We start from the raw sequence: 15,002 nt of genomic DNA on the forward strand, positions 1-15,002 counted from the left end.
AAAGAAGAAAACTGTGCAATCGTCGTTAGATCGCTTCTTTCGGACAGTTTCTAATACATGAATCTCTCTCTCTCTCTCTCTCTACAGTACTGTACATATTCTCTCCATTTTATTAAATGTTTTTTTAGTACAGACACTCCCCTACCTACGAACGAGTTAGGTTCCGAGCGATTGTTCATAAGTTGAATTTGTTTGTAAGTTGATTCAGTGCTATATTTTGTATTATAATTTATGTTTAAGGCCTATATAAGTATATTGAAGGTTTAAGTGCATTTGTATGTTTAAGGCTTGTATAAGTAACACGCATTGGTTTGTACTGAAAAAAACATTTAATAAAATGGAGATAATATGTATAGTACTGTATAGAGAGAGAGAGAGATTTATGTATTAGAAACTGGCCGAAAGAAGCGATCTAACGACGATTGCACAGTTTTCTTCTTTTTTTCATCATAAATGATGCGGTAGCACTGTATGGCATCATTCAATTGATTTGCAAACTTTGTGCAACGTTCAATATTTGGGTCCTGCTGCTCGATCTTTCTGTTTATAAATGGTACTGACGGTCGAACGATTCAAGTTGTATGCCCGTGCAACGCTCACCACTCTCACGCGCATCAAGCTTCGTTATTATTGCCACTCGTTTCAAATGAAATGGCTTGCCTCTTCCTTGCACCTCCCTCAATAGAAGCCTTTCGCTTTTTACCAACCATATTCAATAATGGATAAACGAGATATTTAATGATACAAATGAAAAAGGTTCTTTGCGCACTGGAGATACGTTCACGCACTTCCGCATTGCAACGAATTGGACAGAAGAAGGTAGATGCTGGGTGAGCTGAACTCTCACAGCGCCAGGCGTCGGTTTTAGCAGCGGAAAGAAGCACTACAGGGAAAAAATACAAAATCGAACTTACGAACATTTTTCGACATAAACGCAATTTGCAGACATGTTCGTATGTACCGTTGTTCGTAAGTCGTATGTTCGTAAGTAGGGGAGCGTCTGTACAAACCAATGCATGTTACTTATACAAGCCTTAAACATACAAATGCACTTATATAAACCTTCAATATACTTATATAGGCCTTAAACATGAATTATAATACAAAATATAGCACTGAATCAACTTACAAACAAATTCAACTTATGAACAATCGCTCGGAACCTAACTCGTTCGTAAGTAGGGGAGTGTCTGTATGCCTGTCTTTGTAAATGCAAAATATCAAATTATTCAATTTGAAAAAAGAAATAAGTCTATGTTGTTGAGAACCTGATGCTTTCTAATTACAGAAATTAAATTTTTTTAACGAGACGTTTAAGATGTTGTGGCAGCCACATTGCTTCTAATGTCAAAATATGATATTCTTTCGATGGTTCATATTACTCCAATAGTTGTCACTTTCGAAGAAGAAATACAACGAAAAAAAAATCAAAGTGGAATTTTGTTTTATTTCAAAATCAAGGCTACTCGCGTCTGGTCAGTCAGAGCACGTTTAACTAGGTTTAGACGGCAGCGCCCTAGGTAAGATGGCAGCCCCGGGACCTAGGTAAGATGGCCATGCCCTGAGCGAGCAGTGATACGTACGTTTTTTTTCTTGAATTTCATTCATAGACGTCAAAATATATTTTATATTTTTTATCCCTTTAGCTTTTCTCTATTTTGAAATGACCGTATCGGCTGCATTCGCTTGCGTCATGACGTCACGGCGCCGTTGCGTCGTGACGTCATCGTGTCACGGCGCTGTCAACTGGCACTTTTGTGCATGTCGTATTTTTATGCCCATATACGCCGTACCCTCGATTCAGTCATCTTTTTTTTGTCTGACAAAAGCGGCTTATATACAAGTTAATACGGTAACCCGAGCAGGCACATTGATAAGACTTACCAGTGCTGTGTACGCCTACTTCATTTAGAACAGCCCCATAAATGTTAGTATTTGATTCAAAACAAAAGACTGGTGGTTTAGTCAGCCTTAATAATACTTCCTTTATGAAAAAAACAAAGCGATAGAGGCTACCTATGCAATCGATTCCAAATCGATTACCACGCTGAAGTCACAAAACCTGAATCATTTGTCAGAACTTGTAACTCGGATGATTCACAATGCACTACTATTACCGAATTCATTCGGTTTACAGTGCAGTTGAATCAAATCCGGAAGTAAGATGGGGAAGCCGTCGCGATAGTGTGAATTTCGAGGCATTTAAATTGGAAATTTATTAAGTGACAATTTTTTATTACTTCCTGAGTTTAGGGAGGTTGTGCGCTACTCCAGTTAAACTCCGGAAATCCTGAAGAACTTGGCAGCTCCGATATACATGGTGTTCTCGTTTACATAGGGAACCAGCAGACTAACTCCTGTTCAAACGGTTCCTTTGCAAAACACTTTGCTCCAATTCCATTTTAAGAAAAAGATTTCCAAAATATAGATATCATTAAAACACTCTTTTAACCTATTTAACTACCGTAATTACTCGAATATAACACGCAGATTTTTGCTATATATTTAATTCCAATAGTTGGGGGTGCGTGTTATAATCAATAACTAAAATAAATTACAAATTTTCGATCGAAAAAAGCATTGTCAAACTCACTTTGACGCACGGATTTTACGTCATCTCGTAGAGCCGACGCACGGATTTTACGTCATCTCGTAAAGCCAATCGGATGATGTGTTGTGGGAGGAAGAGGAAGTGGATGAAGGAAGCGTGGACGTTGATAGGATTCTCAACGAAGAGATGTATGAGAGGTGTCAGGAGTGGCCCTTTTGGCCCTCCTGGGTTGCCGTTGACGCATTCCGGCTGTAGCCAATCCATTGATTGCTTTCGTTTCCTGTATTTAAGTAGCGACGCGTCATCACACGTCGCCGGATCGTTCACTATCGTTGACTATCATTGACTGTTGTTAGCGGTTGCTAGCGGTTGCTAGCGGTTGCTAGCGGTTGCTAGCGGTCGCTAGCTGTCGTTATTCTGTTGCCTCTGTCCGTATGCGCGCCGCATGCGGCCACGTTTGTTTCCACGCCTTGGTTGATTCATTAAAGGACTCCGTATCACGCTGAATGCCTCGTCCTCTCCTGCTTCCTGCATTTGGGTCTACCTACATCCACGGTCGCGTCGCACAACGCGGCGCGACCGTAACAGATGCCCCCGATCGCGCTGCGACGACCCAGCGACGCGGCGCGATCATAACAAGAGGACAGACAAAGAGAGAGAGGAACTCTTCATTTGAAGGATTCTAATGAATAAATTTGTTTGAACAAAACAATCGTGAAACGAAGAAAAAAAGGTAAGATTTCTGATTTTCGTCAGCGGGAAATTTTAGGTGCGCACTATATTCGATTACTGCGTTTTTCCAGATATTTTTGGCCCAAAATTACCTGCGTGTTATTTTCGAGTGCGCGTTATATTCGAGTAATTACGGTATTTTACTGCATGTGTTGACCGGATTCCCCCAAATGAATAGAACAACTCATTTGCACTCTGCTGTCCCTTACTACAATTCACCTTTAGTGTTTAATGTTTAATGTTTTAAATTTTAACTATTTGTATGTCCAGCACAATTGATGATTTGGCAATGAAGCTGACTTGATACATGGCCAAAAAAACAAAAACAAACACACACCCATCCATAATTGCCCTGTATCTTGCTTACTTGTTGGTACCTGTGGTCTGCACATAATGTATATCTGGCATGTACCCTCTGTCTTCACAGAAACCACCATCTCTACTCTAGCAATTTTGTAAATCGTCTTACCTCTTCCACCCTTCTTCTTCTTACCCAATTTGAATCTTTACAACTTCTTAAACACATGCATTGTCCATTGTTTGGTCTGTCTATCCTCAAAACCTGCTGCTGGACGTTAAGCAGACAAACTGTGCCACACCCTTTTCTACATTCGCTAATGATTTTTTTATATGAACTAGATGGAGCGGTCCCCCTCTTTGGTTTGCATCCAACCAGCTATGCCTCCTCCATAAATTAATCAGCAGATATAATATATTTTTAAAACAGGCTGTGTGAGAACTTGATGGACTGTTTAAAAATGCATTGAATGTTGCACCATGCATGGCTGAACACGCATTTGATGGTTGCACAAAGGAAACAAACTATTGCTGTAACTGTACAAACCAGAAAATATTTAGGTGAGATGATACAGTTGAAACATTTCAAATGATTATCTGGTGAAAGGTAGAAATGTAAAGGTATAAGAACTGATAGAGCAGAGTAAAAGAGAAAGGCATAGTTGTAAACCTAAGAGAGTGGAAGGGGAAGCTATTTTCAGCACCTGTTATGCAACTAGGAAACAGATGCTAACTCAAATTCATTGTGAGGTGAAAATTTTGGAGAAGCCACCCAATGGTGCATTGGTTCGTCCGCCTGATTTGGGTGTGGGCAGTCTGAGTTTGACTCGGTGGTAATGTGGTTGTGAAAGTGAGTGGTTGTCTGTCTCCGTGTGCGGTCCATTGGTCGCCGGTCTTTTGGTCGCCGTCTTTTGGTCGCCGTCTTTTGGTCGCCGTCTTTTGGTCGCCGTCTTTTGGTCGCCGTCTTTTGGTCGCCGTCTTTTGGTCGCCGTCTTTTGGTCGCCGTCTTTTGGTCGCCGTCTTTTGGTCGCCGTCTTTTGGTCGCCGTCTTTTGGTCGCCGTCTTTTGGTCGCCGTCTTTTGGTCGCCGTCTTTTGGTCGCCGTCTTTTGGTCGCCGTCTTTTGGTCGCCGTCTTTTGGTCGCCGTCTTTTGGTCGCCGTCTTTTGGTCGCCGTCTTTTGGTCGCCGTCTTTTGGTCGCCGTCTTTTGGTCGCCGTCTTTTGGTCGCCGTCTTTTGGTCGCGGTTTTTTGGTCGCCCCGACCGCGACAACGGGCGACCAAAAGACCGGCGACCAAAAGACCGACGACCAAAAGACCGGCGACAAAACAAGGTAAAACAACACGGTCTACGCATCAATAAAAGCCAACAATGGCCATGAGCAGTTTCACTAAGCCGACGTGTGAGTGTATAAGAGTTTGTATGTACATGTGTTGTCCCTTTAAGAAGCTACGTCAGTCAGGGTCTTAACAAGTTCTCCAACAAAAAACAATAAAAGTCCGGGAAATTTGGAGCTTTTCTTTAGCCTAATAATTACTAGGGCATTAAGTATGACTAAATAGTAATTCGCAGTTTGTATTTAGGGAATTTAACGATTTAAATGGCAGTTATCACTTATCTTCCGGGCAACCAAAAGACCGGCGACCAATCGACCGTGTACCGTCTGTCTCTGTGTGCCATACGACCGACTGGCGACCAGTCTAGGGTGTATTTTGCTTTTTGCCCGAAGACAGCTGGGTTAGGCTCCAGCAACACCCGCAACCCTTTCCAGGATGGGGGGTATGGAAGATGAATGAATGAATGAACTTTTGGAACAACACAAATGACAGATTATTTCACTTTTTGCAAGATAACACCCAAGAAGGTAAAAGGGGGAAATGGTTGTCTTTATTTCATCTCATCTCATTTTCTGAACTGCTTTATCCTAATTAGAGCCTATCCCAGCTGACTTTGGGCCAGAGGCGGGGGACACCCTGATTTGGTGGCCAGCCAATCGCAGGGCACAAGGAGATGCACACTCACACCCATCCCTAGGGGCAATTTAGAGTGTCCAATCAGCCTACCATGCATGTTTTTGGAATGTGGGAGGAAACCGGAGTATCCGGAAGAAACCCACGGAGGCTGGACGTGATTGACGTGCTCAAGATCCGCTGAAAGAAGATGCGCCAGCCGACGATTTTTGAGAGCTTTGGACTGAGCTGATGATAACATGAGAAAATAAAGCCGTTTTTTTACAATAAAACCGTTTTTAAAAACCCTCGTTACTATGCCACTCTCGCTCAAATCAAAAGCCTTTATTGTCGTTATACAACAGCTGCATATAATGAAATCGGTGGTGCTACTCCACAAAGTGCGTGTTTCCCAGTAAAAACATAAATAAGTAATTTAAAAAGTCACGTAATTCTAAAATATTGCACAGTCTAAGATATTGCACATTGTTATTGTACATCCCGAAGTTATTGCACAGAAGGGATTGTGTAAGTCATGCTAATGCAAGTTCAGAGCCCTGATGGCTCTGGGGAAAAAACGGTCCCTGAGTCTATTTGTCCGCGTTTTGTGAGACCTGTAGCGTCTGCCAGAGGGCAGCAGCTGAAACAGGTTGTGACCAGAGTGGTAGGGGTCCCTAAAAATGTTCCCCGCTCTGCTGAGGTAGTGAAGGCTGGCAATGTCATCCAGTGAAGGCAGAGAGCAGCCGATGATCTTCTGGGCGGTGTTGATCACTCTCTGCGTAGCTTTTTTGTCTGCTGCCATGCTTCCAGCGTACCACACTGTAATGCAGTATGCCAGGCTGCTCTCCACAGTGGCTCTATAAAAGGTTACCCAAAGCGTGTCCATAGTGTCCAAGTTGTTCCTCCTGAGTACCCTTAGGAAATGGAGTCGCTTCTGGGCCTTCTTTACCACTGCTGTGGTGTTGGTAGACCAGCAGAGCTTGTCCGTGACATGGACCCCCAGGAATTTGTAGGACTGGACCCTGCCTACACATACTCCATTTATGAGGAGTGAGGCTAGATCTGTGCTGCGTTTGCAAAAGTCCAGGATTATTTCTTTAGTTTTCGTGGTGTTTAGTGTGAGATTGTTCACCAAACACCACGAAGACAGTTTCTTGATCTCATCTCTGTAGGCAGACTCATCCCCCCTGAGATGAGTCCGACCACAGTGGTGTCATCGGCAAATTTAATGATGGAGTTAGAGTGGTGGGTCGGTGTACAGTCGTATGTGTACAGGGAGTATAGAAGAGGACTCTGTACACAACCTTGAGGGGAAATGCTCAGTAAATGGAGGAAGAGAGCTGGGGACCAAGTCTAACAGTCTGTGGACGGTTGATTAAGAAATTCTTAATCCAGCAGCAGATGGCAGGGGATATGGTCGGAGAGTTTGTCAGCCAGAATGTCCGGTATTATAGTGTTAAAGGCTGAGCTATAGTCAATGAAAAGCATCCTCACATAGTTGCCCTGGTGCTCCAGGTGGCTCAGTGCTGTGTGTAGAGCTACGGCAATGGCGTCCTCAGTGGACCTATTTGCTCTGTAAGCAAACTGGTGAGGGTAAACTGAGGGAGGGATTGTATCCCTGAATGGCGGGCGACCAACTTTTCAAAGCACTTCATGATCACAGGCGTAAGTGCAACAGGCCTATAATCATTCAGGCTGTCAATGGTTGGCTTTTTAGGGACAGGGAGAATGGTGGCAGATTTCAGGCAGGATGGAATGATTGATTGTTGCAGGGAACAATTGAAAATTTTTGTGAAGACTCCAGCCAGCTGGTCAGCACAGGCTTTGAGCACCTTCCCAGGTATTCCGTCAGGGCCATCAGCCTTCCTGGTGTTCACAGTCTGCAGTACCTGTCTCACTTCATGTTCCTGAAGCTTCACATTACTGCTGCAAGTTGGTGGATGTGTTGGGACGGTACTCGGACGATTCGCCGAAAGACGTTTGGCCGACGTACGGTTGGCCGACGGCCAGTTCGCCGAACAGACGTTTCGCCGACCGGACGTTTGGCCGAACGGACGTTTCGCCGACCGGATGTTTGGCCGAACGGACGTTTGGCCGAATGGATGTTTCACCGCCGCGGGATTCGCACGCTCGCCCCGCCCCCGGATCGTGTGTGTACATTTTTTCAACCTCGGCCCGCGGGCCATATACACCAACCAGAACCGACAGTACTACCACTCCTTGTAAATAAAGTACCCATGTTGATGACACTATTTCTGGGCAAACAGAACCCCAGAACCTTCCTGGACCAATATTTTTACACAAATTAGTCAATAATACATCTACCCACACATGGGACACAATTCCGGGGTAAAACTACCGACCAGGACCGACGTGGACCGGTTCTAATACTACCACTATTTGTAATGAAAATACCCCTGCTTTGAATCTGCAGAACTCTTCCATCCGGTGGACAAATTTATTCATTGCAATTGGGTCAGGTACCGCTCTAAAGTGCACTTTTATCGGGGAAATCAACCACCCTGGGCCCGGTTCCGATGTCTAAAAATCCCCAGTATTTGTACTTAATCATTAAATGCTGTTTTAGGCTGGATTTGACCCCATTTTAGTACATTTTGGGCTGTTTAGCGAATGGACGTATTTCCCTTCATCGCTGCATTTTACCGGGGAAATCAACCACCCTGGGCCCGCGCCCAGGGTGGTTGATTTCCCCGGTTCTGATGTCTAAAAATCCCCAGTATTTGTATTTAATCATTAAATGCTCTTTTCGGCTGGATTTGACCCCATTGCTGTCTTTTCTTTTCATGGGGAAAACATCCTACGGCTCAGTTCTGCTACATCTGCCCGCCCAAGAGTGCTTATTCCCGGGCTGCCATTGACGGTAGACTAATAAATTGAGTGATGAGTGATTTTTACTATAATTTGGACAACGCCGGCGGCTGGCCGGATTAAAAATCCTAACGGGCCGTATATGGCCCGCGGGCCGAGGTTGAAAAACTTGTACACACACGATCCGGGGTCGGGGCGAGCGCGCGAATGTTGCGGCGGTGAAATGTCTGTTCGGCCAAACGTCCGGTCGGCGAAACGTCCGTTCGGCCAAACGTCTGGTCGGCGAAATGTCCGTTCGGCGGACTGTCCTTCGGCCAAACGTCCGTCGGCCAAACGTCTTTCGGCGAATCGTCCGGTCACGGTTGAGACTGAATCTGATTTGTCAGTCTCAAAGCGGGCAAAGAAACGGTTCAGTTCCTCTGCTAGTAAGGCCTGTGTTAACAGAGACCTTGTTATTGTCATTGTAATTGGTAATGTGTCGTATTCCCTGCCACATCTTCTTGGGGTTATTTTCGGTGAAGTGCTCCTCAATTTTCCTTGTATATGCTGCCTTGGCCTTTTTAATGCCTCTCTTCAGGTCTGCTCTGGCAGCGCTGTATTGTAACTTGTCCTCTGACCTGAAGGTAGTGTTACGGCATTTAATTAGTGCCTCTGTCTCACTGGTCATCCAGGGTTTAGGAAAAACCTGCATACGTTTATTAACAGTGACAGTGTCCATGCAGTTTTTGATATAGGAAAGTACAGTGTCCGTGTAGTCCTGGAGGTTGTGGTGTTCAAAAAGTTCCCAAATGGTGCGGGAAAAACAGTCCTGCAGCTGAGAAATTGCGTCCTCGGGCCATGTTTTTATTCTCTTTGCTTGTGGCCTGGGGGGGGTGAGGGACAGGCAGAGATGGTCGGATCCAGCTAGGTGAGGGAGGGGTGTGGCTCTATAAGCATGTTTAATGTTAGAATAAACATGGTCTAGAGTTTTGTCTCCTCTGGTGTGAAACTTCACGTACTGGATAAACTTAGGCAGAAGTCTTTAAACATGCTTGGTTGAAGTCACCGGCGACAATAAGGACTCCATCGGGGTGGTCAAGCTGCTGTTTGTTTACAGTCGCTAGCAGGAGGCTAAGTGCCGTGCTAACGTTAACATCCGGTGGGATGTAAACAGCCATTACAATGACTACCGTTAGCTCCCTTGGTCGATAGAAAGGCCTGCACAGAACTGCCAAGAGCTCTACGTCAGGAGAACAGTGAGTGTTAATGATCCTACTGCTGCAGCACCAGTCGTTGTGTATGTACACAAACGCTTGCTCCCTCGTGTGTTTCCCAGGTGTTCCTAATTGTCTCATCAACCCACATCAATCTATTTAAACCCCACTGATTGTAATGTCATTCGTCGGATCGTCTGCTTTTGTTTGTCCAAGCAATGTTTCCACGTTACCTCGATCCATGTTCCATGTGCCTTGTTCCTCGCTTTCCCGGTTATGTGATTTGATTTCTAAGGCTTTGTTATTTTCTAAGATCCTGTCTAAGTTATTAAAATTTTCGTTTGAGCACCACTTCCCTCGTCCTTACCTGCTTTCCTGTGATTGGGTCCTATTCCCCATTTCCTCGCCTCGACGTCTTGCCAAAGACGTAACAAACTGTGCCGGATTTTCAGCTTAGATTTAGACATTTCAAGTTTTTTTTATATACTTCAGAAAAAAATCCACGATGTAGTGAAGCCTCGAAAGTTGAAGCCGCAAAGTGAAGGATCACAGTATATTTCTTATTTTATGTTCTTATATACGGGATCTCCGTGGCTAGCCAGCCCACCCAAAGCACGTCGAAGGCGGCGAAGGGACAGAAAACAGAAGCGTGGATGCCGGGTGGGCCTTGCTGCTAAGCTGAAACAACAACTACACCGAGCACCGCTTCCTAGTATCTTTTTGACCAACGCCCGATCCATCACCCACAAAATGGATGAGTTGGAACTTCGAATTGCTACCAACTGCTTTGTTAGAAATGTGATATTATTCTCATCACAGAAACGTGACTACACCCGCATATCCCCGACGCTGCGGTATCGCTAGCTAGCCGAACGCTTTTTCGGAACGAACGTTCAAAAGAATTAACAGGCAAAAGCAAAGGAGGAGGACTGTGCATGTTTATACATAATGAATGGTGTTGTGACAGTAGGATCATTGACACTCACTGTTCTCCGGATTTAGAGTTAGTGGCAATACGGTGTAGGCCCTATTATTTACCGAGAGAGCTAACGGTCGTCATAGTAACGGCTATCTATATACCTCCGAATGCTAACGTTAACACGCCACTTAACCTCTTGCTAACGGCTGTAAACAAACAACAGCTTGACCACCCCGATGGAGTTTTTATTGTCGCTGGTGATTTCAACAAGGCGTGTTTAAAGACTGTTTTACCTAAGTTTATTCAATACGTAAATTGTAATACTAGAGGAGACAAAACTCTTGACCATGTCTATTCTAACATCAAACATGCTTATAAAGCCACTTCCCTCCCTCACCTAGCTGGATCAGATCACCTCTGCCTATCTCTCACCCCCGCTTACACTCCACTCCGGAGGCAAAAAACGCCACAAATAAAGATAATAAAAACTTGGCCCGAGGACGCACTCTCTCAGCTGCAGGACTGTTTTTCCCGCACCAACTGGGAACTTTTTGTACACGACAACCTCCAGGACTACACGGACTCTGTACTTTCTTACATAAAAAACTGCATTGACAACGTCACTATAGATCAGGGGTCCCCAAACTTTTTCCTGTGAGGGCCACATAACCTTTCCCTTCTCTGATGGGGGGCCGGTGTCAGTTTGTAACAGAAAAAGTGTGCCTATCGTAGGGGAGCTTAAATTTTTTATTGTTTTCCAGAAAGCCGCACATAACCAAATAACCCTTTCCAGGTTCTTTACAGAAAACAAGTCAGGAAACAAATAATAACACTTAATGAAATAAATAACAACTAAATAACCCTCTCTGAGTTCTTCACAGAAAAAAACAGGAAATAAATAACACTATTTATGAAATAAATAATAACTAAATAACTCTGGGTTCTTCATAGAAAAAAAAGCCATGGAACATTAACTTTCTGTTGTGCCATGCACAATCTTAACAGATCAAAGTTCAGCTCAGTTGTCAGAGCAGAATCTCTCTCACGTCAACACTTTGCAGCACAGTGCTTGCTGGTGAATTAGCCAGTGGACTCGTAGCAGGGCGGTGAGACCCCTTTTTTCCAACTCCCGGTTCATGCGTCCCATTAGACCGCGAGTTTCGCCCACCATGCTAGGAGCCCCGTCAGTCGTGATGCTAGCTAGCTTTGACCAGTCCAGGTCCATCTTCTCCATGGTTTGGCACACTTTGTCAAAAATATCCTCTCCCGTTGTAGTCCCTTTGAGACTTTGGAGGGCTGCCAGATCCTCGCATATCTCAAAGTTTGCGCTAACTCCACGAATAAAAATGAGCAGTTGCGCTGTGTCTTGCACGTCCGTGCTTTCATCCAGTGCTAATGAAAAAAAGTCAAATTCTTTCGTCTTCTGCTGCAGCTGGGCATATACATTACTCCCGATTTCTTCAACGCGTCTGGTCATTGTACTCGCCGACAGACTTACGGCATTAAATGCATCCTTCTTCTCGGGACACACCTACTCCGCGACAGCTTCCATACATTTCTTAACAAACTCTCCCGTCAGTGAAAGGCTTACCGCTGCTTGCTATCAATTTAGCAATCCGAAAGCTGGCCCGAACGGATGCCTGGTTCTGCTGAGATAGTAGTCCACTTTTTCGCTTTGAGAGTTTGTCTGCTCGTATTTGGCCTTGCAAGCTATCGTACTTGTCTTTGTGACGGGATTCATAGTGTCGGCGAAGATTGTATTCTTTGAATACCGCAACCGTCTCTTGACAGATGAGACAGCCTTTTCTTTGCATTGAACAAAAAAATAATCGTTTGTCCACTCCAGTTTAAATACCCTGCATTCTGAATCAATTTGTCTCTTACCTAACTTTTTCGCCATTATTCCGTTCTCAAAGAGGTTGCACAGTTTTTATATGCTTGAATAGTCTGCGAAGGTCCCACTCCCAGGGCTCCGCCCTCACCTGCGATCGTCCAGATGTCTCGGTATCACTGTGTCCGCGTGCATCAAAGGGAAACACTCCCCCCGCGCGTGTCACCAAAGAAGCAATAAGAAGCCCCGCTTCACTGGGATGATTTGTGGGCTCAGCAGGGGTGCAATGAACCAAACACAAGATTAAAACCTCCCAGTCTTCAAGGCCAAATAGGAAAAAAATCAGATAGCGTCTCTGGTATTGTTCAGAGGGCCGGTCCAAATGTGCCGGCGGGCCGTAGTTTGGTGACCCCTGCTATAGATAAACGAATACGTATTTTTCCTAACCAAAAACCCTGGATGACCAATGAGACACAGGCACTCATCAAATGCCGTAACACCGCCTTTAGATCAGGGGACAAGATCAAATATTGAGCTGCCAGAGCTGAGCTGAAAAGAGGCATTAAAAAGGCCAAGGCAGCATATACTAAGAAAATTGAGGCGCACTTCACAGAAAATAACCCAAAGAAAATGTGGCAAGGAATACGACATATTACCAACTACAATAACAATAATATGTCTGTTAACGCAGATGCCTCACTAGCGGAGGAATTGAACCGTTTCTTTGCCCGCTTTAAGACTGACAAATCAGACCCAGTCTCAACACCCCCACCACCACCCTGCAGCAATACACTGATGTTCCGGCAACAGGAAGTGAGACTGGTAATGCGGTCTGTGAACACCAGGAAGGCTGCTGGCCCAGACGGAGTACCTGGGAAGGTGCTCAAAGCCTGTGCTGACCAGCTGGCTGGAGTCTTCACAAAAAAATTCAATTGTTCCCTGCAACAATCAATCATTCCATCCTGTCTGAAATCTGCCACCATTATCCCTGTCCCCAAAAAGCCAACCATTGACAGCATGAATGATTATAGGCCTGTTGCACTCACGCCTGTGATCATGAAGTGCTTTGAAAAGTTGGTAGCCCGCCATATCAGGAATACAATCCCTCCCTCAATTGACCCTCACCAGTTTGCTTATAGAGCAAACAGGTCCACTGAGGATGCTATTGCCATTGCTCTTCATACAGCACTGAGCCCCATGGAACACCATGGGAACTACGTGAGGATGCTCTTCATTGACTATAGGTCAGCCTTCAACACCATAAAACCGGACATTCTGACTGACAAACTCTCCCACCTTGGACTATCCTCTTCAATCTGCTGCTGGATAAAGAACTTCTTGACCAACCGACCACAGACTGTTAGACTGGGTCCCCACCTCTCTTCCTCCATTACACTAAGCACTGGCTCCCCTCAAGGCTGTGTACTGAGTCCTCTTCTGTACTCCCTGTACACATACGACTGTACACCCACCCACCAGTCTAACGCCATCATCAAATTCGCTGACGACACCACTGTGGTCGGACTCATCTCAGGAGGGGATGAGTCGGCTTACAGAGATGAGGTCAACAATTTGTCTTCGTGGTGCTCGGTGAACAATCTCACACTGAACACCACGAAAACTAAAGAAATAATCCTGGACTTTCGCAGACACGGCACAGATCTGGCCCCACTCCTCATAAATGGAGTATGTGTAGACAGGGTCCAGTCCTTTAAATTCCTGGGGGTCCATGTCACGGATAAGCTCTCATGGTCTACAAACATCACGGCAGTGGTGAAGAAGGCTCAGAAACGACTCAATTTCCTCAGGGTACTTAGGAAGAACAACTTGGGCACCAAGCTTCTGATAACCTTCTATAGAACCACTGTAGAGAGCATCCTGGCGTACTGCATCACAGTGTGGTACGCTGGAAGCACGGCGGCTGACAAAAAGGCCATGCAGAAAGTGATTAACACTGCCCATAGGATTGTCGGCTGCTCTCTGCCCTCACTGGAAGACATTGCCAGCCCTCGTTACCTCAGCAGAGCCAGGAACATCATAGGGGACCCTTACCACCCTGGTCACAATCTGTACCAGCTGCTGCCCTCTGGCAGACGCTATAGGTCCCACAAAGCACGGACAAATAGGCTTAAGGACAGTTTTTTCCCCACAGCCATCAGAACTCTAAATTTGCGGTAACATAACACACATTCCCTTTTGCGGTAATATGGAAAGATGTTTGGGTGGTGATCTGCCTCCTACTAGCTGACTGAAGGTAAGTGAAAGACAGTGAGAGGTAAGCGACCTGTATCCATAACAGCAGAATGCCAAATTACAAGATTCCGTAACTATCACTTATTTAGGTCTTTTGCCGAGTAAACGCAGCTTATGGAGAAGCACCACCAATTTCGTCACACGCAGTTTCTGGGTGTGATGACAAGTAGGCTTTTTTTGTTGTTGATAATGACGACAGGGCCTATGTCCGATTATTATTATTATTATCTTTTGCCTTGTTTTTTATGATCATATTTTTTCCACATTTCCTATTTAACTTTATCTACCTATCAAAACACAATATGTGGAACATGTTTGATACTGTTATTGTTTAGAACCTTTACACGAGGCTGCCTCGCGGTGTAGAGGTTCACTCGTCTGACTTCGGTGCAGGCAGGCGCGGGCTCGATTCCTGTTAGTGGCAGTATTATTGGGAGTGCAAATGTTCGCT

At 45.0% G+C, this 15,002-nt stretch overlaps 1 protein-coding gene across 5 annotated transcripts in view; it reads right to left on the minus strand.

Annotated features, from left to right (window-relative positions):
- The window catches only part of LOC144085516 (metabotropic glycine receptor-like), a 97,864-nt gene that overhangs the window by 47,747 nt on the left and 35,115 nt on the right, over nt 1-15,002 (minus strand). The gene's annotated exons all lie outside the window — the stretch shown is intronic.

Source organism: Stigmatopora argus, chromosome 12 (assembly GCF_051989625.1).
Source record: "Stigmatopora argus isolate UIUO_Sarg chromosome 12, RoL_Sarg_1.0, whole genome shotgun sequence".
Lineage (NCBI taxonomy): Eukaryota > Metazoa > Chordata > Actinopteri > Syngnathiformes > Syngnathidae > Stigmatopora > Stigmatopora argus.